The sequence below is a fragment of the Notamacropus eugenii genome, chromosome 3 (assembly GCF_028372415.1).
Source record: "Notamacropus eugenii isolate mMacEug1 chromosome 3, mMacEug1.pri_v2, whole genome shotgun sequence".
Classification (NCBI taxonomy): domain Eukaryota; kingdom Metazoa; phylum Chordata; class Mammalia; order Diprotodontia; family Macropodidae; genus Notamacropus; species Notamacropus eugenii.
The window spans coordinates 102,482,387-102,508,872 of NC_092874.1; the positions used below are offsets into that span (position 1 = coordinate 102,482,387).

Sequence of the window (26,486 nt, forward strand, 5' to 3'; positions counted from 1 at the left end):
CTAGAGATATGTATGAGTACATATATGTGTGTGCGTGCTTACATAGACATACACATACACACACATACATCTAGATAGATAGATAGATAGATAGATAGATAGATAGATAGATAGATAGATAGATAGATAGACAGACCGACATACCCCCTCAATGTAGTATCAGGGGAGTGAAACAGGCATAAGGAGTTCATTCCTCCTGATATAACCCGGTTCTGTAGCGATTTCTCAGGTGGGTAAGAATTTCCCCACATTTTCAAGACACTGACAAAACAGTTAGAGCCTACAATATAATAATTTATCTCCATTTCCAATTCCATTAAAATGATTTCCCAACTATTTAATAAGCTTAAAATGTCAAGGCTATTGAATCAGAATAGAGCAGAATTCATTCTAACGGTGAACTGAGTTCTTTTTATTCTCCACCATCGTCATCATCATCATTTTCATTGTCAGCATCAGGACGGACATCAACACCAGCAGCATCAGCAGCATCATTGTCATCAACACAAACATCTTTCTTCTCCTCCTCCTGCAAGCCTTTATCAAGAACCTATGGGAATGTGGCACAATACAAAGCTCATTAAAGAGAAATCATCCCTGGCTTCTGAGAACTTAAAATTGAAGATAGGATATCATCTAAGAATGATGACCCTGGAATGCCCTACAGTTATCAGACAGCACATTTTTTATGGCACAAAAATCTGGATCTGGGCAAAGACTCCATCCTACACATGTTCTTCTAAAGTTACAATAGTTCTTAATGTTTTCTGTGTCTTAGACTCCTTTAACATTCTGGTGAAACTGTGGACCTCTCTTCAGAATCATATTTTTAAATGCAAAAAAGTAAAATGCATAGGATTACAAAGGAAATTAATTTTATTGAAATACGGTTGCCAAAATATAATTGTTGTTGTTTTTATAAAGTTCACAGACTCGAGGTTAAAGGAATCTTTTTCTAAAGCATGTTTTCACATGGTTATCTCAATTACATTTCTGACCCACCTGAAGAACAAAACACCATCTAAATTTCAGACAGGGTCTAGGGATAAAAATGCCAATACTTATGTCCATCTTTATTTTGCCCTCTTCATTATTTAGTCATTTCATCTCAGTACTGCCTCCTAACATGAGATCTAATGGAATGCCCCTGCCAGGGCAAGGGGAGCCAGGTGAGAAAGCTATGGAAAGGTGTCAAGTGTATGCAAGCAGAGAGGGCTAGTTGGTTTCTGCAGAAAAGGAGACTTTGTTAGATCAAGAAAAGTTGTTTGGCTTTATATAATCAAAAAGAATTAAAGCACCATTTACCACAGAACCATCTGAATGGCCTGAAAGTTGTTGCCTAGGGGTTAATTTTCATGTACTGGGGCCTGCTTTTAATTAAGTTTCAGCCTAATAGTTTTCTTCACTGAAGAATTCTCCAGGGGCTTTTTGGCCTAGAGGTTCTTGGACCTCAGCAACATTGCTGAGAGAGTGTCTCATTTTCCCCCTCATTAGATAACTGAATTTAATTACTTAATGGTATATTTTATGAGGAAAAATACACTACTTTAAGCTACATAGATGATATCTAGGGTATTTCATCCATTAGTAAAATGTCCACATACATGCATATGCACATGCACATACATACAGGGAATTTAGCACTGACAGAGTGTAGCGAGGACATCTCATTAATTCAGCTCATTTTACAGATGAGGAAACAGAATCCCAGAGAAGTAAGGTGACATGTCCAAGATCCCAATGTCACTGGTAAATGGCAGGTTCCTGGTTTTCATATGCAATTGTCATATTCTTTTCATTATGCCAAAGCAGCTTCTCTCATGCAGCAGAGTAGATCTTAACCTATTCCACTGTTTTAATGTTCTTGGACAAATGATATGGTATGTCTCACAGACACACACACACACACACACACACACACACATTCATTCTCACAAAATCAGTTTGGTCATCAGTAATTTCTATTTATTTCCAAGAAGATTGCTCTTTACCATTTTCCTTAGTATAGGAAATTGCAAAAATTATGTTATAAGCTTTTTTCTTTACTAGAAGATTAATAGATATATCAAAAAGTGATAGAACTCTTAAGTGTACAGCTAGAAGGTACCCCAAGGACTACCTAGTCCAACTCTCTTATTTTATAGAGAAAATGAGCCCCAGGACAGTTTAAGTGATTCACCTGGAATCTCACCAGTAGAAACTAAGCAACCAAAGTGGATCTTGGGTCTTCTATCTCCAGAGCCATTGTTTTTTTCCACTATACCAAGATATCTCATTCTCCAACAAAAAATCATTCATATACATGCATTACCCTTATCATTACTTGATGTCTTATACTGAATGGAAAATTAAGAGGATCATTTTCCCAAGCTATTTCCCCATGCATGTACTTTTTCTTTTACTTTGTAGAGAAACCATAGCTACAGAAAAAGTTTTCATGAGGGCTTTCAGAAACGTGACTCAGTTTCATAGTTGAAGGCAGAATGCTTTATTTTTGTTTTTTTGTTTGTTTTTTAAAAATACCTCCTTTTAAATTTAATCTTGGTAATTTCTACCTCTGGGGAACAATTTTTACATAAAATGAAATACATTTTATGGCCTGAAAGGCCAACAAAGGGTTAAATTGAAAAAGACCAATCAACATGGAATAAAAGAAAAAAATGGAGCAGCTCATGCTCTCAAGCTTGTAGTCTATCAGGTAGGAACATGTGTAACTATATAGATATATGTGCATGTTTGTGTGTGTATGTATATGCTACCATATGGATATCTATCATTATATATGTTCTTTCAGGGGAGATGATATGTAACTATATAGATATTTACATATTTATACAATTATATATATATACATACACTGATGTCCTCATGCATATATATGTTTATGTGTATATATATATGTATGTATATGTATATACATACATATATACATTCTTATTAGGTGTATATGTATATATGTGTACAGAGGTATGTATATGTGCATGTATACATGTATACATATATAAAACACTCTAGCTAGTTATTATTCTATCTTCAACTAAGAAATAGACTGATGTTTCTCAAAGTCCTTGTGGAACTTTACCAGCAGTTCTAGCTTCTTTTCAAAGTAAAAGAAAAAGTACATGTGTGGGAAAATTATGTGGGAAAATTCTCTTCTTAATTTTCCACTCAGTATAAGACATCAAATAGTGATTAGATAATGCATGTATATGGGTGGTTTGGGTTAGAGAAAGAGGCATCCTGATAAATTCGAAAGAACACTGACCAGAGGGAGAGGACTCAAAATCCACTTTGGCTGCTTAGTTACTTAGTACCTGGGTAATTTCAGGTAGATCACTTAAACTCCTTGGGATTCAGTTTCTTCATCTATATAACTCTCTCTTTTTCTCTCTGTCTTTCTGTCTCTGTCTCTCTCTCTCTGTCTCTCTCTGACTCTCTTTCTTTTCATATATACTTTATAATATATGATATATTAATATATGTAATATATAATAAATACCTATAGAGAGTTGTAGTTATATATTATCTACCCTGATAGAATGTATAAAATATATAGATACCTATAGGATAGATGGGATATATAATAAATGCTATTATTATTATTCAACAATATTATTATATTATTATTTCTGGCTTTGCATGACCTCATTGGGACTTTCATAGCAAATGTACTGAAGTGGTTTGCCATTTCCTTCTCCAACTTATTTTACAGATGAGGAAACTAAGGCAAATAGGGTTAAGTGACTTGCCCAGTGTCACACAGCTAGTAAGTGTGTGGTCAAATTTGAACTCAGAAAAATGAGTCTTCCTAATTTTAGGCCTGCATTCTATCAACCATACCACCTAGTTGCCCTTATATGATATACAGACACATGTATATGTATATATGTATGTGTGGGCTTATGTGTGTATGCATATGTGTATATATCCATATAGATCCATGTGTGCATTTACAAATATTATTGTTTGGCAAGGTGAGGAAGGGGGAACCAAACTTGTTAATTCATCAGTATAGGGACCTCCCAGAGAGTAAACTTCCTCTATCAATGTAGATCAGCCACAATGATTCAGTAGTTACATGGACCTTTGACAGGTTTAGGAGCTTAGAAGCCAGCAGGTGTCAGAGGTCTAAATTGAACCTGAACTTTCTTGGCTCCATATTCCCTGGCTACTATACACACTGCTTCTCAGGGGCAGGTATACTAAATAAAAAATATACAAAGTAATTAGGGGGGCTGGAGGTGCCTCATTTAAGATCCTTGAGTTTGAACAAGGATCAACAGTTGCTTGGCTAAGTCAGAAATCACTCCGCTCACTTTGCTGGCTGTCTGTCACCTACGGTCACTTCTAACCTATCTCCATTCTGAGTTTAACTGGAAGTGAAACATGATAAACTCCTTAAGCAATTTTATTTATTTATGATTGGGAAAAACTTCTAACAATGAGGGAGGTAAAGGAGGACTGCAACAATTTCTTAATGCTCTCTTTTTTTCTTTTTTTTTAATGAAATGTATTGTTAATCAATGTAGTGGAACACTGGATCTTGAACCAGAGGCCCTGGAGTCAATTCTAACTCTGCCACTTCCTCTTAGACTTTCCAAAACTCTATTGACCTCAATATCCTTATCTATAAAGAAGTGGTTGGAACAACTGAACCCCACAGTTTCTTTCAACTTTAGATCTGTGATCCTGTGGTACCTCATATCTCCAATCCCTCAGTCACTCCCCTCTGAGAAGAGAAACTCAGAGGCAAGGTCAGCCTTCCTCAGAATTCTGATCAGCTATAGTGGAGAGGAGCTGCCTCTGAAAGTCTCATTATTGCTTGTTCTGTGCCATTATATGCCCTGGAGGGTGTACGAACAGCTAAAACACAAGTCTAATCCTTCTCTGCATGGCCTCATATGCCAGAATGTCAGTCCTACAAGGAAAAGGTAACTGAAGCAAGTACTATCACATCACAGATTCTCACTCTTTATGCTCTATTTCTGTCTGACCTTACACTAACATGTATCCTGGTCATCACCACTTCACTGCCTTTCCTTCTGTGTTTTTTATTTTGTCTTCATCCTGATGTCTCCAGTGTTCTCCAGGGAACCACAATCAATTCCTCTCCTTGCAGCTGCCTTAGAAAATACGCAGAGAAGGATACTTTCTGTGCAAGGTAAAGCACTTACATGTAATTTCTTCTCTGTATACTTTAAAACTCAGTAGAATGTAAGTTTCTTGAAGGCAAGGATTATTTTAGACTTTGTATACTCAGAATCTAATATAGTACCTAGTACATAGTAGATACTTATCTTTAAATCAAAGTGAATCTCTTCCTTCCACTAAGGAGACAAATGTGATTATGAAACAGTGCCTGCCCTGAAGTCCTTCCCTCAACTGACAGAAATCTAAAAGGAAAGAAAATCTTAAGTCCTACTTCTGCATTTTGCCATACAACTACTTTGTGATATATTAATGAGCAAGTATTATCTTGATTTTACAGTAAAGGAAACTGAGACTCAAGAGACTTAAGAAACTTACCCTGTTTACAAGGATAGAAAATAATGAAACTAACATTTAAACTCATGTCTCCCAGTTTTAAGTCTAACCCTCTTTTCACTTGGTGTAAAGTGATAGCCTGCTATCACAGGTTCTTTGATCTGCTTTTCTAAAAGGAAAGGCAACTTTTGAGGGGTCAGCCATCACGTTAATCAAGCACAAATATCATTCACTTAGTTCAGGGGGAAAAGTCAGCACCTTGAACTTAAGAGAAGATACAAAGAAACAAAGATCAACTAACAGACCGGGCTTCCAACTGTGTGACCATACTTCAAAGAACAACAGAGAGATCCAACATACATATTTAGTTACCAGAGAGAGAAGCACCAGCATCTCAGCTTTCAAAGCTGGGGGGGTTCCTTAGCAGCTACCCAGAGTCTCCTCTAGCCAAACAAACACTTCCAATGATTAAGCCCCAAAGAAAAACCTCACCTCAGAGTATATATACACTTTTCAGAGCCAGAGGGCATCACAGCCTTTGAGAAGCAATGCCTCATTAACAGTGTCTTCCTACAAATCTCCCCTAATCAAACTTCCCTTAATGGGCAGGTCAATTAATGGGTAGGAAAGATCTTTAATCTCATTGGTATTACACTTGGTACCTCCCATACATATGTATATAGAATTATGCAAAACTATCACTCTTAAATCATAATGGGACTTCTATACCTGAATATAACCACCTTTTAAAACCATTAAAAACAAGAATCTGAGAGGCAGCTGAGTATTCACTTATAAGCTCCTTGAGGACAGTCTTTTGCTTCTTTTGGTATCCCCAGTGCCCAGCATAGTGCCTGGCACATAGTAGGCACTTAATAAATATTTAATGAATAGAATTGCATTAAAAATGTAAAAATTAGACCATTGATCATTGAGTTGACTTTAATAAGATGCAGTGTGATAGGGCTAATTGTAAAACATCTTATACTTAAGTTCAGAAAGTCAACTTTGTCAAAAGAGAATGGGAGAGGGATTATTAGACACCATTTTCTAGAAAAGATAAAGACATTTTAGTGAACTCAATAACATTCAAAATGAGTCACCAGTGAGATATGACAGCAAAAAAAAAACTAATGCCGTCTCAGGCTGTGTTAAGACAAACATAATTCTCAGGGATAAGGGCATGAGTGATAACGGTCCTCTTTAAATGGCTTTTGTCAGATCTCATCTGGATTACTGTATTTAGTGCTGGGCCCCAACACTGAAAAAGAATTCCAGAAAGCTAGAGAGTATCCATAGGCACTAAAGCAGAATGATAAAAACAAAAACCAAAAAAAAACCTTGAGTTCACATGTCCTTGTAGAATCACCTGAAGGTAGTGGATCATGTAGTGGTTAGAAGGCAGTGGAATGTAGTTAAGCTGGAGAAGAAAATACTCAGAGAATAATAACTGCATTCAAGTGTTTGAAGATTTGTATGTGAAATTTAGATTTGTTCTGTTTGACCGTAAATAGTAAGACTAGGGATGAGAGGTGGAACTTTCAAAAAGAAAAAATATAGGCATGATATAAGGAAAACTTTTTAAAGGATATTGCTTTTTATTGTATAAAATCATTTTTTATAACCTAAAAATAGTTTATTTTCAGTGAATCAGTTTTCTTAGTTTAAAATGTGCCTTTCCTATTTAGTCGGGATGTTCGGTTATTCTTTTTTCTTTCAGTTTTTAAACAATTTTAAAAAGTCATATACAAATCATCCATGTGCCAGAGGTATGACTTAAAATATAACCACTCCTTATGTTAAGGAAAATTGAAGATCAGTTAAGATATACTTTGATAGAGTTTCCTCACTGGGAGTTCCCTAAATTTATGAAATCACAGATCATGACTATTAATAAGAATAATAGTGCTTATATTCATTTAAAGCTTATTATGGCCAATGGTGTGAGGGCCACATGCAAAGATCTAGGCCCCTTATTTTTGTCACAGTCATCTAACCATCTGGTTTTTCTTCTTTTCCTTTCTTTTCTTTTTCTTTTGTAGTTAGAGCTTGTATAAACTGAAATTTAAGGTATAGGCAATAGTAACATTTATAGATCAAACACTTCTCTTGTTCCCTTAGCAACGACTCTAACTTAATGTGAGGAAATTACTGAGTAAAGAGTATGTTTAAAAATTGCTCTATTATGTTCAAAAATATGCTTAGAAAGTCTGTGAAGAAAAGGAGTTGGTTCCTTTTAAGAAGAATCCTCCACAAGTAGGAACTAGTTTATAGGCTGGAAAACTGTGGGAGCCAACTGGTCCAATTTACAATTATCCCTTCTACTTCCCGACTTTCCCCATTATGGTTTTAATATACTGCAGGTTGGCATAAGAAGTTAAACAGGAGTTGTTTAGGAGTTTTGTGGAAGCCACAGATAATAAAGAAAGGCCAGCGGAAGACATAGCGCCTATGACCAAAGACTTAACCCAAATTTTACAAGGTACTGCAAACACCCAAAAAGAAAAAGAAAAATTCAGACTTCTTCTCTGGTATAAAGGGGGAGCCAAAATATTTTACACAGTTTTTCCAGATCGTGGGTGAGTGCTGGACCCCTAAGCCCAAGGAAGGTAGAAAGAATAACTGTAGTGTGTATTCTAGTGTACTGCATGTAGAGGAACACTTGAAGCAGTCTTGAGATGAAGCAAATACATATCTCTCAACTGTCACAGGAATGAAAACTCAAATAACAGAAACACAGGAACTGGATTTCCCAAGGGGAAGGATATATGTCTGTGTATGTGAATGTGTGTGTATGTGTTTCTATGTAGCCAACATGTCAGTTTAGTTTTTAATTCCGCTAAACTGCATTGGGAATAAAAGAGATGTCATTCCACTTTAGCAGATGCACTTGAAGAAACAACCAAGAAGACCAAGGCATGAATAAAACTGAAAGTAGAGTAGTCTCTCTTCCCTCATCCCAACTGTATTTCAGTTGTATGTGTTTTTTATTTACCTTTCTGAATATATGCTGTTCCACATTCACCCCTTATCTCTTAGTAAAAGGTAAGCTTTATGAGGACAGGGATGGTTTCTGTTTTTGTCTTTGAATCCCCACTCCCTATCACAATGTCTGGGATTAGTAGAGGCTTAATAAATGATTGTTAGATTGAAATTAATTAAGATTTGAGATCTTAAGAAGCCAGCTATATGTTCAACTTTGATATGTAAAAGCTTTAAAACTTGATATATAACATATGTATATATATATGTATATAATATGATATATTATATATAAAACTTCAAATAAAAGCAAAAATTGACATTGAAATGGCAGAAATAATAGCCAAGCAGCGGTTCAGACTAAAGTGGTACAACAGAAATATTTTCATTTGGCGTTAGAGTACTTATGTTCAAATCTTGCTTGACATAATGACCACTTGTGTGACTTTGGACAAGCTATTTAACTTCTCTGGGTCTCAGCGTCCTCATATGTAAAATAAGAAAGTTGCACTAGATGAACTCTGAGGCCATGTTCCAAATCTAGATCTATGATGCTACAATTAAGGAAATAATAAGAATATACCCAGGTACCCTTACTAAATTTAGGTCCTATACACTAGGACACTAGAATAACTCGTGAATTTAATAGCTGAGCTATGTTTGACAATTTTTGAAATCTGAAAATTCATGCAGCCAGAGAGAGATCACAAGATTAGAGAGGGAGGCAAATGTTCCGATTCCATCAAAGGGAAGAATATGTATCCTTCCAAGTACAGGTATGAACTTTTATGTAATTACTAAAAAAAAAAAAAACAGAATTTATTAAAGGGATGGTTTATGACCATTTAAAAGGAAATTATAATCAGTAAGAAGCATTATGGGTCATGAGGAATTGGTCATGTAAGAGTAATATTTATTTAAGATAAGATTACTAGACTGATAAATCAGGGGAATTTCATAGATACTGTATAATTCAGTTTCAACAAGACATTTGACAAAGTCTTATGATACGCTTGTATAAAAATGAGTTATATTATTAGAAAATAATTGGTGAATCTTAGTCTAGAAGGAAATGTCTAGGACAATGCTCTATGAATTTTTTCTTGGAATCATTCAGTGTTTGGGGTTAGTTTGTTTTTGAAACAATGACTTGGATAAATCATTCACACTTAAATTTGCAAATGGCACAATACTAATATGTTATACGATAGTCAGAATCTGAAAAGACCACAGCAGGCTTGAATAATGGATCAAATCTAAATAAATGAAATTTGATAGGGATAAATACTACATCTGAGATGAAAAAATAAACCATACAAGTAAAAGACAATTGAGGCATGATTAGGCAACAACCCATGCGAAAAATTTCTAGAGGCTTTATTGAATTGTGAGCTTGTTACAAGTCAATAATGTGATATAAAGGAATAAAAGATAACATGAATTTAGACTACATTTGAGAAAAGCATATTGCCAATAGATGAGGAAATGATAGTTTCATTGCATAATGATATCTTCAGACCACATCTAGAATATTGTATTTAGTTCCAGTTATACATTTTAGGAAGTATGTATCAACAACAAACTGCACCTCTTCCAGATTAGGATGATGAGATGAACTAGGTACAGGCCCTACTAGGATCAGTTGGAAGAATTAAAAATGTTTAGTCTGAAGACAATAAGAATTAGAAGGTATTTACCTTCAAACATCTAAGAGACTACCTTAAGGAAAGGAGATTAAACACCTTGGCCTCAGAGGGCAGGGCTAAGCCAAATGGCTAAATATTACAAAGCACCATCAGATTTCAGGTTTAATGCAATAAAAATCTTCTGAACAATTGGAACATTACTTAAATTGGGAAACAATCAGAACAATTGGAAGTTTGTACTTTCAAATTAAAACAATTAGAAGTTTTATGTTAACAGAAATCTTCCAAACAAAAGTGAAATTGACTTCCTTGTAAGATGTGGGGGTTCCACATTCTCTTCAAGGAAAGACTGGGAGACAATTTGTCAAGAATTATGTAAGAGAGATTCTTGTTCTTTTATGAAGTGGATGGCTTATGAAAGACCTCCCTATTCTGAGATGGACTGGGCAGCAAATAACTTTGAACTCAGGCAAAGACCATTTCAACAAGGTATAAGAAAAACAAATATTGAAAGGGTTAAGGGAAAACAGGAACTTCAACTAATTTTTGGTGGAACCATGAATTGGCCTAGCCATGTTGAAAAGAAATTTGGAATTTTGCTTCCAAAATTTACTAAACTATGGATAATTTTTGACACATCAATGCCACTACTAGGTCTACACCACAAAGAGATGAAAAATTATGATACAAACCATATACACAAAAATGTTTGCAACAGGCCTTTTTGTAGAGGTCACATACTAGAAACTAAGGCTATATCCATCAATTGAAGAATGATTGCAGAGATTATAATATATGAGTGTAATATGATAATACTGTACTATAAAAAGGGACAATTTTAGAGTAATCTGAGAAGATTTTTATGAACTCATGTAAAGTGTTCAGAACCAGAAGAATAATCTATATTATTAGACTTAGATTAGATTAGGTTAGATTAGATCACATTATAGAAATAAAAACCTTTAAAGGCTTAAGAAAACCATTCAATGCAATAACCAACCATGATTCCAAAAGATGGAAAATAATATATACTACTTACCTCTTGATAAATGCTAAACTCAATATGCAAAAAAAGACAAATATGGCCAATGCAGAAATGTATTTGCCTAAACCTTGTATATTTGTCAGAAGGGTATTTTTTCTTTTCTTTTCTTTTCCATTGCAGTGAGGGATATGGGAGAGAAAACTAATGCTTTTTAGCTGAAAAAAAATTGTTATTTTCCAAGATGAGGAACGAACATTAAAAAAAAAAAACCTTTTCATTTAGCTGGCTCATCACTTCCATTTGAAAGATGTTATGTCGTGTACTTACAGGCATTAACCCCGACTTCATAATTAGCTGGGGGCTCTGCATAACGGAAATAAAGAGAAGCACTTGATAGGAAAAGCAGAGATGTTTCTTACATTCGTGAAATATTATTTTATTTTCAAGAAAGCATTTTAAAGTTTATAAAGCACTTAACATAATTTTTCTTTAAAGCAACACTTACACAGAAAACTCAATATGGTTTTCCAACAAAGGTTTATCCTTGTTCACATGTATTGTTAATGAAAGATATTATTTTGCTTTTTTTTCCTGTTCTGGTAGAGAGATGACTTTAAAGGCATGTGGACTTTTTACATTATCCTCTCTTACTCCTTCCCAAAGAAATTTTTAAAGATTAGCCATAAATTTACTCTTTTTGTAAATAATGTATCATATTCACATGGGAAAATCATTGGGGTTTTTTTTTTCATTTTATCACAAAAAAAATAGGCCCTCTTTTCCCAAAATGGAAGCTGAGGAAAATCTGTTTTAACATAAGAGCATAGCCCTTAAGCTAAAAAGAAAGTTGAGAATTCAAACCATTTATTTTGCAGAGGAGGAAACTGAGACCCAGAAAGTGACTTGTTTCCAACATCACACCCATACTGAGTAGTAGTGGTAGAATCTGAACCCAGGTCATGTGAATACAAGTTCAGCATTTTTACCCCAAGATTATTACAACCATGTCACAAAACAATTCAAATGCTGTTTTGCCTGGAAAGAAATATTCTGATATTTTAAGTTAAAGGAGAGGTGGAGAACAATTATAAATTTATATATATATATATATATATATATATATATATATATATATATACACATGATTTTCCAACTAGAGATCTCATCTACTAGCTAGCAAAAATATTATGTGGGTATGCTCGTGTGTTTGGAAAGAGACAGAGAAAGAAGAGCAACATATCGTGAACCACTCAGACAACCAGAGAACCTAGAATGGTATGAGGTTTGGTGTCATAATTAGAAAGGGATGTTCTAGAGTGCACTGCCTAAGGGCTTCCTACCAGACAGTGTATCTCATTCACGACCTCAGTTGTTTCTGCCACTGTTTGAAAAAAATATATGAGAAGTCAGAATCTGATAAGTAAGTCATATCTCACACATGGGAGTTGGTTTGCACTTCCTGCCAGCAATAAAAATCTAGGTTGTAAATGGGACTGAAAGGAATGAAAAATTCACAAGTCCAAGGAGAAATTATGAAGAAAATTGGTTTCACTGCTTTTTTTCCTTATTTGGAAAAAAAGTCAAAAATAATGTTTTTTAATTAAAAGCATATGTATAGGGATCACTGAAAAATAGCAACTGCCTAACAATCTTCTGATAACATTGAAAAGAAAAAACAAAGAATGTGTGCCTTTGATGCTTTACAAGAAAATGTGGAGATTGCCAAGAGGTCATACTTATTATAGCCTGCTAAAACGAATATTTTAACTATTGCTCTTCAGATCATCTCCTTGCAACTAACTGGTATTGCATGACTAAAAACAAATCTCTTACTCCTTTTTCCTGTTTCCCAATGATTCCCACTTTCTAGGCTCATCCCCAGAACTTGAACTGGAGCAGGGTAATAGAAGATATCACTGTACTTTTTTTCCTAGGAAGTTCTGAAAAAACTTTTAATTCTCCCCTCTCTGGCTCCAAATCTTGCTTACACTCCTAACAGTTTCCTATTTTACCAAACCTGACATCTTAGAGGTGCTATGGCATTTCCATTAACTTGTTAGAAAGAACCATATAATGCAAAAATAGCGTTACTTCATATATGAAGGGTTATTTCTATGACAACCTCAGTTATCCAGAATATAAATAACAATCAGTAAGCCAGCAAAATTACTTCTGAGCATCAAGAAAATCTCAGAAAGGCAATGCACTAAATGCCTTGTACCTTTATCCATAGAAAAAACAATGATGCCCTTTATTCAAAGCTTTCTGACTCTTAGAAACAGTTCTACAATACTTAGTTACCTGGTTTCTCAGTCTCACATCAGATTAACAGAAAAAACTTAGAGGGTAGATCTGCTGGTCATGGAAGGCGTATGATAGCATTAAGTAGAAAACAACAACAATCCAACAGTAATGGAGGAAACAGAAAGCTTACAAAATTATAAAGAAGAAATAACAAAGCACAGCAGGAAAGCACCAATTAGAGAGAGGCAAATATTTCTTCCCACCTCAACAGTAGTGATTGCATCACTCCATTACAGCACAGTACCAGCTGCTGATGTGCATAATGATGATGCGAAGTCATCAGGAAAAGGCTACATTTCCCTCAATGATCAATATCTAAGAAGACAGAGAAATAAATATATGTTTCATTTGGTTAAAATCATATGACAGAAAAATTCTAATAACATTATGATAAATATTTAAAAAGGATAAACTTTAGTTATCTGGACATGGCTATTGTAGAACCGTTCATTCCTTAGCAATGGGTAAATGAAGCATTTCTGTATTTATGGAGTGATCATTATTTTTCTTACATTGCCATAGACAATAAGATTCTGCAAGGGGCAGCTAGGTGGTGCGGTGGATAGAGCACCACTGCAGGAGTCAGGAGGAGTCAGAAGGATCTGAGTTCAAATCTCACTTCAGACACTTGGTACTCACTAGCTGTGTGACCTTGGGCAAGTCACTTAACCCCAATTGCCTCATCCTGGGTAATCTCCAGACATCTTGATGAATATGTGGTCACTGGAGTCAGATGGCTCTGGAGGAGAAGTGAGGCTGGTGACCTGAGCAGCCCTCCCTCACTCAAAACAAAGTCAAGTGCAAGTCATGTCATTATTTCTCTAATGGCATGGTCTTCTTTGGCAACAAAGGATGAACACACATGCACAAGATTTCCCAACCTCTTGCAGAATTATAAATTATCTATGCTGCCCTTAGGGGATTGGAGGATGCCTACTAACCTCTGCTGAGAGAACTCTTTGATAATGAACATTCTGAGACACAGAAAGTTCATTAATCTCCATGATCTATGAGCTATTTTTATGGCCAGTGTTTGTAAGCTATTGTCTGCTATTGAGATTAAGAAAGAATATCCTAGTGTTAACTGGACAAGATAGGGCAGCAAGGTGATGGAGAGTTTAGAGTCCCAGGCACAGAGTCAGAAAGACTCATTTTGGCCCCAGATACTTTCTAGATATGTGACCCTGGGCAAGTCACTTAACCTCATTTGCCTCAGTTTCCTCATCTATAAAAATGAATTGGAAAAGGAAATAACAAACCACTCTAGTATCTTTGCCTTGGAAACCCTAAATAAAGTCATGAAGAGTGGGACATGATTGAAACAATCAAACACCAAATATTAAAGAAGGAATATCTATTGCTGAAAATTTTTATTAAAAATTTACTTTGAAATAGAAAAAATCATCTTACCTTTCCCTGGCATTATGAACTGATTAAATATATTGTATACACTGCATCAATTGATGCAGCAAGATATTCTTAAGTTCCAGGCATTTTAGTGCTAGCTAGCATCTAACTTTTTAGAAGAAAAGCAAGATTTTTCTAGGAGTGACAACTTAGGGGTAACTTCAAGAGCTATCATAATTTTGAGACTGAATATCTTACATTTAGTGAGTTCTTGAGAAATGTTCCTATTAGAGAAAAAGAAGACGTGCCCATGTTATCCCGCAGCAAGAGAAAAGTATGTCTGTTATTGGGATATCAGGGTGTAACCAAGCTCAAGTTCAGTTTCCTTGAACAGGTATTTTATAGGTAGACCAATCACCAGTTTTCAGAGAGACAGAAGCGACCTTAGAAGCATCAGATCTAACCTATACCTCCTAAAGAATCTTTTCTACAATATATTTGAAAAGTAGTTAATCAGCTTTTGTTTGAAGACCACCAGTAAGAGAGAACCCACCAGAATGCTCAGACAAGTTTATTTTGGATAGCACTTCTTAAGAAGTTTCCATTTGTCTCTATACTTTCCACAAATTGCTTCTACTTCCAAACCAGAGGTGTGTTAATTCCTCATTAATGTGAAAATACTTCAATTATTTGAAGATTATTTCCTCTATGTCTTCTCTTTTCTGAGCCAAATATCTCAGTTTCCTCCAATAAATTCTCACATGACATGAACTCAAGGCCTTTCACCATACTAGGTGTCCACTCCAGATGCTTTCCAGATTATCAATTTCTTTCCTAAATAGCATTGCCTAGAACTGAACCAGAACACAAGTAGCCCATGACCTCCTTATTCCTGGAAGCCACACTTCCCAAAGCAACATAGGATCACATTAGCTGTTTTAGCTGCTCTATCAAACTGCTGCTTATTAAGGGGTCTCCTGAACTTGTGCTTTGGAGTCACCATATTTTCTAGAAATACTGAACCCAGTGTATGCAAGAGGTCCTGAACATGCCAAGGAAGAAACTCTCCTCCCAATTAGCTGATACAATTTATCGGTCTCTTTGTGTGTCCTTGGAAGTCAAGACAGGCACCAATCATTATGCACCAGATTGAAAAACTGCTTCTGCAGCCAGGACTTCTGAAAGTAAGCAGTCTATCTTATCTTCATAGTCTAGCAATGCCCAAAGGAAAAGAAAGCTGCTTTTATTGTCTTAATTATTCATGACTTCTCCCCTGCCACTCCCATTGAGGGGAAGATTTTTATTTCTCCTCTCTTTGCAATTTCATAAATATTCAAACTTCTGTTTGGATTATGAACTCTATGTGTTTGCTTAGGATTCCATATGCATGTTCAATTCTCTTGTAAGACATATAATTGCAACGCTATGTCTCATGGACTTGTGATAATGTTTTTGGTTAACATGCTTTAGCTTATTTTTCAGGAATAATTACAATATATTTCTGCACACAATTTCTACATTCTAGCTAAACTGACCTTTTTGATGTTCTTTAATAATTATAGCTAACATTTATATAGAACTTACTATGTAGCAGGCACTATGTTAATCATTTTGCAATTGTTATCTCAATTGTCCGTCACAACAACTCTTCCAGTTAGATCCTATTATTATTATTCTCATTTTACAGAGAAGGAAACTGAGGCAAACAGAGGTTAAGTGACTTACAGCTAGTAAGTATCTGGGACCAGATTTTAACTCAGGTCTTCTTGATTCAAGGCCCAGTGTTCAATCTGCTGCCTCTGCCCCTTTCCAAAAAGATGCAGCTCCAGTGCTCCCTCCTGCATGACATTCCTTCTTATTCCTTCAGTCGTTAGTACTAACCATACCAAGACCTATTTTGTATTTGGTATATACCTGGTTTTATCAACTTAACTATGTGCATTTTTTTAATCTAGTAAAATCTATTAAAAAAAAGTACTAGTAATCTAGTAAAATCTAGAAGTTCTTTGTCTTTTTTTTTTTATCCCCAGTGTCTCTTGCCTTGCATGGCATTTAACAAATACTTATTGACGTTAAACATAGTAGATATGTACGTGCTTACTGGTATGTCTTTGTTAGGTTGGAGGCCATGATTTGGTTCAATAGACATGAGGAGAAAATAACAATATGATGATGGTGGTTATAGTAATAAATGACATTTAAATAGAACTTTAAATATGGCAAATTGCTTAAGACACATCTCCTTTTCAGTTTTGCAGTAACTCTTTAAAGAAGATATTGAAGATATTATCATCAGATATTTCCATCTTTGAGACGGAAAAATGAAAACTCAGAGTTCATGTGACTTGCCCACAGTCACACAGCTGGTAGAATTTGAACCCAGATTTTTTTGATTCCCTATCCACTATTTAAAATCAAGAGGAATGAAATCTCTTTGGTTTCAGATATTCTTGTAATTCATACTCTTGAAATACTCGTATCTTCAAGGGAAAGAGAACCACAGACCTCTAGCATGTTAGAATTGAAAGGCCCCAAGAGATCACCTAAAATAGTCCAGATATACTACATATATAAAAGAGAGTAATGATGATAGCAAACTGTGTCTGAAAAACTGAATGGGTTCACTAAACTACACACTGAATGCCATGAAGTTGTCCTTGCATCACACCTCTCCTTGCTAGTAACATCTACTTTGTTACCAAGTAACAAAGAGAAAACCCCAGGGGTGATGGCGTGTTTCTCCAGGGAGAGAAGCCAGTCAAGATTACCTACTGTTTTTTTCAGAGCTGTGTAGGCTGGCAACCTTGTCACAATAAATCTTGGAAATTCAGGTATTACTGGGTATGCCAAGAGTTTAGGGTGTTTATCTAGCCCTCTGTGTACCTCAGATGAAAAATGTTTTACAGCAGAAAGATTTTTTAGTGGCATCCCTTTGTATGGCATTCTTTCAGATGTTCACTAGTTTTTTTTTTCCTCTCAATGCTTCCCTTTAGGCATCAGAGCCTCCAAGGTGAAGTTTGTAATTCTCTTTTTAAAAATAAGAAAACTAAAATGTTTCCTTTCTTTATCCTGAGTCACTATATTGTTCAGTCATAAAGTAATTCAGGAAAAGAGTCATTCCAGGCAGAGGCAGTATTCTAATGGAAATCTCTGGACTTCTGATAAAAAGACTATCTGTGGTTAGATTTCTTTCTTCATTCCTTCTGAGTCATCCATTCATTCCACAAGCATTTATTTGGTACCTTCTATGTGCCAGATACTGTAGTAGGTATAAGGGAGAGAGCCTTTACTCTTGTCTGATTTGGTGAATGCCATTTGCAATTAATAGAATACCCTGTATACAGAATCTATAATCATAAGAAAAATTGTATAAAACAAAGTTATTTATTGATGCAGTTATCAGTAAGATGGGAACATAAATATGCATTAAAATATACATAGATGTTTAAATAAAAACATCCTTATTGTACCTAAATATTCAACAAATTTATGATTACACATAAACTTTTGTTTCTGAGACCTTTTATGTCTTTGTGTACCCTAACATTATTAAGACCATTTTAAAAAATCAACTTAGGGGTTTTTCATTCTTTTCGCTGTCAGGTACATTTTTTCGCCGAACCAAACTGTAAATAATCTGGACTGTGACTGAAATCTACCTTAATATTCAGTCTGAAGGGAAAGGAAAGCCAGAAAACAGAAAGGCAGGAAAGAAGAAACACCTACATATATTCTACAGCCTCTTGTCAGGTCTGTAATGAGGACATTTGCTGCTTACTACAGCTACCAGTTTAACTTTCACAGCTATACGGTTAAGCATTTTGTGCCTGGGCAATAGTGCTTTTAATGTTATCAGATTTGGAGGTAAAACAAAAGCACCAATTTTTCTTAAAGGCTCATACCATATTTCTTGTCAGCATTTCAATATTAAAAAGAAAGAAGAAAAAGGAGAGAAAAAAGAAAGTAACGAAAAAAGTTAGAAAAGAAACTTCTGAATAATTTTTGTTCTTGTTTCATTTCAGGAATGACTAAACATTTTCAAATAATTACTAGTAATAGTTTTAGAATACATTTTAATTCTAAAATGAATTTTAAAAGTATATTAAGATCTTAAAAACATTTTAATGCTTTTTTTTTTGTTTTTACACTACAGACATATCCTTGCCTAATGCTCTCCTGACTGACCACCTCATCAAACACTCTGTTATAAACCAGAAGAAATAGTTAAACAAAACATATTTATATAGTGACATACTGGGGATAACACTTGTCTAATTTTAGACCTGCATTCTTACCTCTTCTCTACCTTTCTGTTCTTTGGGACCAAGATTGCTCACTGCATTTGATCTAAGGAGAGTGCGTTTTATGCCATTTTTTTTTCAGTGTCATGATCAGCATACATAAAATTTTGCTGGTTCTGCTTAACACATTCTGAATTGGTTTTTACAAATCTTCTTACATTTCTCTTAATTTGTGATATCACTTCTTATGGCATTGTGATATTTCAAAACATACTTTCACATGCCACATACTGTATTTGTTGTCCAGGTACCATCAATCTTATTAATACCTAGTAAGTTGGCTACCAGGTGAAGAATTCTGTGGCTAAAGAAATCCATGAAACAAACAACCAAAATGTTTAATTGTTTCTCAGTCTGATTTGAGCCTCTTATACTTCTGTGTGACAATTATGACAATATAATGTAACAGGAGACAAAAGAGTTGTGAAGAATGATGTAACCTTTGAACTGTGGATAAATATTGACTACTATAGATCCTCAAAATGTGAAATTCTTGTTCGGAGACCAATGAGTCTACATATACCTTGAGAAACTGAATCATAGAAATAATGATAGTCTCTCTATAAATAAAACCAAAGGACAAAAGGAAGTGCAGCTAAATGGAAAGATGGTTCACAAGTCCTTTCTGGAGAGGCTAATAAAGGATTTGTTTCCGTTGGTTTCATGAGTCAAAGGCAAAAGGAAATCTCATGCCACTGGACATTGGGTCTTCTCATATTGCAATGTACTTACTAAATATTTATTTTTTTAAAAAGACCATCATGAAGGAAATTGAAAGGTATGTGTCAATTTCTATTGCAGATGATAAGAAAGTATACAAAAGAAGTGAAAAACTTGATAAGACCTTCTAGATTAGTATCTGAGATTTTAACGCAAACATGCATTAAAAGTAAAAGAGGATAAAAATGTGTTGATAAAATGGTTTAGAAATAAAGAATATATGAAATAAATATGTCCTGAATAATGTTTCCTCCAGAAAGGGTCAAGAATTGCTGGTTTTAACAGAAAAATGAAACTGATTAATCTTAACAGATAGGAAATAGCTAAATATAAAAATGAGAATCATTTCCAAATCAGCTGACTGTATTCAACCAGACATTAAATTTCAGAGACAATTTGTAGCAGAGTACTTAGAATGCTGGATCTACAATCAGGAAGACCTGAGTTCAGATGTAACCTTAGACATTTCCTTGGTGTGTAAACATAGGCAAGTCACTTATCCTTTCTTTGCCTTAGCTTCCTCAGTTGTAAAGTGGATATAACAATAGCACCTACTTAGCAGGGTTAGGAGATTAAATGTTAAAATATTTGTAAAAAGTGCTTAGCATAGTGCCTGATAGTACGTGCCATATCAATGCTTATTCCTTTCCCCACTAGAACAAATATCAAAATTAACACTAAGCTGGACAAAAATGAGAAAAAAAACATAGCATGTAATTAATATAACTTTATCAAGAGTTATTTAAATAAGCTACAGTATGAAAAATGGAAAATGGATAAGAAAACAGACATCTATCATTACCTCCTAAGGAAATACAATGAATTAGATCAGTTGCAACAGAAAAGACATCAAAAAAAGCCAAACAGGCTTTCCAACAAATCTTCTTGCCAAGTGAGGGATATGGTAGCTAAGATAGTGCCATTTTAAAATATAAATTTGCCTACAAAATCTTATAAAGGAGGATGGTGGAAGATTATGAGCCCATATAATCTCTTAAAACAGAATGAGGTGGTAGAGAAACAAACAAGTTTACATAAAACATAGTGAGTGACCCGATTAAGTCAGACCCTACCAAGAGCTTTAAAGGTAAAAATGGAAGGAAGTCAGCACAGAGATGAAAAATAGGAATACAGCAGTCAAGATTACTAATAAAAAATTTCTATCACCAATAACACTGCACCTACTATTTTGGGATGCTACTATCACAATTGATGATATTTTTCAATAGGAAAGAAAAAAATGACACTAAATTAAAAAAGAAAAGGAAGATGGAAAGAGTAGCCAGACTAACTATACATGAAGAGATTTGCACTTAAGTATTGTAATTTTGATCACATGAGGGACTAAATCTCATGCAGAAAGGATACCAAATGCTAAACTTTACAAGTAGATTCTATTCAGTTCAATAAACATTTAGTAAGGACTTATTATGTACTTTTCTTAATATTGGGTATACAAAGACAAAAAAAAGAAAAAAGTCCCCACCATCAGGGAACATATTCTGCTGAGAGGGTAACAAAACATAAACATAAGTACACAAAAAGTAATTTCCAGGAGGCATATCCTAACAGGGAGCACGAGGAAAGGTCTGATATATATGATACATCTGAGCAGTATTTTCAAGGAAATTAGGATTTTATGAAGCAAGGGATGTATAGAGAAATAGCCAAGAACTGCTCACAATGATAAAACACGAATGGGGTGGGGGTGGGGAGAGGGTTTCATCTGTACAGTGGTAGCAAGTACCTACATCACTGAGGTCACAGATTCATCAAAAGCAGTTGGTGTTCTAGTCACTGGGAGGGCTCTGAAGACATAGCAAACATCATTTCTGCCTCAAAGAGTTTATAAAGGGGCAATGAAGACCTGAGGGTTTTACAGAAGAGAGTAAACATGATTGAAAAGACTCAAAACAATCTCATTTGAAGAGTGATGGAAGAAAGTGGGATTGCTTCTCTGTAGAAGACAAGATCCTGTGGAGAAGGGATCAATATCTCCTCCATAAAGCTTTTTCTGATCCCTTATGTGCTAGCATTTCCTCCCTCTTTAACATTACTTTCATTGTATTTATGTACCCAGAAGAACATGGTTCTTAGATGGCAGGTAAGGGGTGGGCGGGTGTTTGACAATGGTCCCTCTCAAAAAAAAAGAAGTACACACAAGACACTTGTAAGTTTAATCTGCATTTTCAACATTTTCACCATCATTTTTTAAGCATAGAAAATCAACAAAGCAACAAATCAGACCCTGATTTCTAGTATTTGCTGATATCCAAGGTATAAAAGCTTACAATGAATATTTAACAATGAGCTCTTGATAGTCAATTTCAGAAAGCTTCAGGACAGTTTTAGGAAAGAGACTGCTTTATTTTTTATCCTTAAATTCCTAGGATATAGGAAAGAATTCTTAGGTAGAGTAAATCTTTAATAACATTTTGTCAGATTGAATTGATGACTGAAAGAGGAATCAGAATTATTCCAGGTAATTCCAAAGGGCAATGGGTGAAAGTTGGTAGGAAGCCACAATGCTGAGAATGTCATCCTCAAAATGTTGCACATTTGGTGTATTATGACAGTGTATCTTGTCTTGTTAAAGTGTAAATATCATTATTCAAAGTTCACAAAAAAGAGTGAAAGAAATTTAGATTAATAAATTTTCAAATAATGTTCTTTGCAAGTTTGCAACATCTATATTTTTTAAGTAAAGCTTGAAATGCACTAAGACTTTTTGGCCATGACATAATCCATATTTGTGTCTTGGAAATGCTTTAATTTCGAAAGACTAAAGTCATCCACTGCATCCTGGGTCATCACCAGTCTTCTTGAACTTTGTCTTTCCCCCGAACTTCAATGACTATGGAGGAGAGAGGGAGACTGACAACTTTGCATCACTCTGACCCTTTCAAATCTAATTCATGCAGAAGTCAAGACATCATCCTTGTGATGTCTTGGTCCTCTTCAAGAACGATGAATGACAACAATAAACCCAACAAGCCAAAGACATATTATAACAATCTCTGATTCAAAACGAATTATCTCCTGGTGGGAGGCAGGAATGAATAGGTGCAAGGTAGGTGTGAGAAAGGAGCAATATATAATTGATGAGGGACTGTCAAAAATAATGAAGAAAAGACATCATTATGGAATTGTGTGATTGGAAAAGAAGATAGGGAGGGGGCACAGGGAATAGGGCTGGGCCTGGAGTCATGAAGAATCATATTCCTGATTTCAAATATGGCCTCAGACACTCAGTAACTGTGTGACCCTGGGCAAGTCACATAATCCTATCTGTCTTTGTTTCTTCATCTGTAAAATGAGCTGGAGAAGGAAATTGAAAACCACTCTGGTATTCTTGTCAAAAAAAATCACCAATGGGGTCACAAAGAGTTGGATGTAACTGAAAATGACTGAACAACAAAAAAAGAAGACAGCTTGGGCATGTGTCAGGTAGACAGGTCAAGTGTTCTATTGATACCCTTGCAATTTCAGAAGAAATGAAAGAAGGGCTCTAGTACATTGGTTGGAAGCCCTGTGGAAAACTCATTGGAGGACATATACAAGAGTTGTCCAGGATAGGCAGGCATGAATTGATTGATATTTATATTACCGCAGGGAACTTTCAAATCAATGAGATCAGAGACCCATTTAACTAAATATAAATTTTATTGATTTGATTTAATCTTTTCTCACAGCATCTATCTTCTAATGCTGTATGCATCTCTGGAACTCTATTTTGAAACTTTTGCCAATTTTCAATTCGTCTATAAATGGCTCAGCATTTTAATTAATATTGGATGAGTCCAATGAAAAAAAACGATCTTGCAGTTCTTAGGGATAATCAATGTGGTAAAATGGAAAGAGCTAGACCTAATGTCAGAAGATCTGGATTCAAATCCAGGCTCTACGATTAAATAACTTGGGAAATTTATTTAAATTCTTCAGTTTTCAGCTTCCTCACCTATAAAATGAGTGGAATTGGACTATGAATCAATAAGACTAGCCAACTTCTGAGGTTCTTCCTCACTCTAAATCTGTGGTATGAAGTGATTTTCCCAAAGTAAGATTCTACACTCTATCTATCCATAGAGTAATTTCTTTTTGGGAAGAGGTGGTGGAGGTTTAACCAAAAAGCCATCACAAAATATACCACAAGGTACTCAAAGCAAAAATATATTTTATTTCTTTCACCTAGTGCTTCTTAGCAGAAATAAAGAGAAGAAAAGGAGTGCAGTTGGGTTGGTTGTCTATTTTAATTTTGTCTTCTTAATGTGCCTTTAAATATGCTTTTAAACATTTGATTCATAAATGTATAGTATAGCAACTCTCAGTTGAGTGTTCCTGAATTTCTAAGTTACTATAAAGAGGTGTATTTGTCAAATATTAAATATCAAAATATCACTAACATCAAAATTAGTGAATTGAAAGCTGATTACTGCTTCCTTTGTCTAAGAAACTTGTATTTGAGAGGGATTGAATAGTCTGAATTTCTTGTGATTTGTTAGTGTTCTGTTAAGGTGACTTGGAGTTGAGAAAAGATGTTTAGATTTTTTTTTTTGAAATTTTGTAGGTTCAAATTGAATGTTACTCCATCTTTTCTCTCTTAAAAGTTCCCATTCATATACTGATGTTCACCTGAGTTTTTTTTCCCTGAGATTTGTTTAGGCTTATGCCATCTGATGCCCAAGGTCTTTCCAAATCTGCTCTGTCCTGTCAATGCTTTCCTCACCTCCCTGGAATCACTTTGTCAAAAAGCTGAGGTGTCAAGCACAGGAATACTCCTAGGCAAAGTCTGAAAGAGATTAAAGTGAAATTGGGAAATAGTTAAAATATAATAATAGAACACAGATAATGTTAACATGATTGTCTAAGTTAATATGTAGCCATATTAACTTAATTAACTTAATATGTGGCCATGTGACTGAGCTTGACACCACTGCTGTAGGTGCCCTAGTGAAGAAACTCTCTCTATACCAAGACAGATTGGCAACTAACTGCTCTACAATTTATAGTTTTAGCGAGGTGTCTTAGATACTAAGAGGTTAAGTGACTTACTCAGAGTCACACAGCCAGCTCTTGATCCACTACAGCAACTTGATCCTCTGTTTTCATAGTAGCATAAATTTAGAACTGGGAGGAATGTTAGAGATCAATAAATCCAACCTTCTCTGATCCATTTTACAGATGAGGAAACTAAAGTCCAGAGAGGTTAGAGGATTTGGCCTGGGTTACACTGATAATAAATATAATATATAATATTATCTGAAGCAAGATTCAAATCCTCTTTATATTTTGTACTAACTTATTTATACATATTCCCCTGTCTGCCCACCTCACCAACCGCCAAGAGAATATAAAACCCTTAATGTCAAGGAACTGTTTTTATTTTGACCTTTGGATCCTTCACGTCTGACAGTTCCTAAAGGATAACAGTCAGTAATACTCATTAAATTGAACTCAATTTTTCATAGTCCCTGAGTCTTCTGTTTACTAGAATTTCTAGGGAATGCCACTGAAGAATAATTGTGGCCCCTTTAGACAGTGTAATAACATGTTGTACAGTGATGTTTCTACCCATAAATTCTCACGTGGTCCTAAATTAGATAAATTTCTCAAATTGGATTGCTAGGAATTAATGATTATCTGCTATTACAGGAGATAACATCCAATCAAATAACCTTTTATTTTTGTGAATATAAATATATCAATACTTATCATTTCCTTGGAGAATCAATGTATTCTAGAATCTAATAATATGTGAACCAAAGAACTAAATCATATTTTGAAATGGAAAATAGAAACTATGTTTGTTGAAGGTACAACTATATAAAATGTGTGTGTGTGTATAGATTCAAATGTTCTACTAGATTGACTATTCCTTGAAGTCAGACAACATCTCATACAATTCTTTATACTTCCCAATGTCCAACATAGAGCTGTGAACACAGTAAATCGTCAAAATTTGCTTAATGAGTGAGTGTCAGGGAAGTACAGTTATTAAAGTGCCCTAAATTTACAATAAAAATTGTTCATCTTTTTCAAATGAGATGAGGTATGTAGGAGATGATTATAATAATTTCTGATTTGGTATGGCTTTCCTTTAGTAAACAAACATATCCCAACCTACTAATTTCCAAATAGTAATTGGTACACTGAGAAAGATTCTGAGAAAGCTGAAGCAGTTGAAGTCACCAGAAATGGGTACAGGCAATGCTAAAGCCACAATGGAGAGACAGAAGTAGATGCCCGAGAATATAGACAAAGGAGATGAAAGCTCAAAGCAAGCTGACATCAGGTAGTGGGAAAGTTAATCAAATAAATACAAAGCTTAAAGGACATAAGGACAGGGTGGCACATAAGTGCAAGTATGGCTTCCTCTGAATACCAACCTGCCAAGTGATGCCCATTTATTCAATTAACAAATTTTTAGTAATTATTTACTATGTGAAAGGCACTGTGCTAAGCACAACACACCCTCTAGCCTCCAAAAAGTACTGGACTACTGGAATTAATGACCTGCTCATCTTACTTGAGTTCCACAATTTTCCTTTATTCTCTCATTTAAGAAGAATAACCATCCCAAGGAAAACAAAAAGCCAAGGATGAATGAATTTCACAAAAACAAAACAAAAGCTCAATGTACTGGAAAAGTGGCATGTAACTTACTGCCCAAGTAGATGCATCTGATTACATAAAAGAATCTATTATTTGAACCATTAG

General features: G+C 35.0%; 1 long non-coding RNA gene across 1 annotated transcript; it reads right to left on the reverse strand.

The window, feature by feature from the left end:
* Window positions 1-384: 384 nt before the first annotated feature.
* LOC140531193 (uncharacterized) lies at window positions 385-13,567 on the reverse strand. Its single transcript, XR_011976297.1, has 2 exons — window positions 13,399-13,567; window positions 385-550 (listed from the first exon to the last, which is right to left on the reverse strand). It is a non-coding gene; the product is annotated as an uncharacterized lncRNA (long non-coding RNA).
* Between the last annotated feature and the right edge of the window lie 12,919 nt (window positions 13,568-26,486).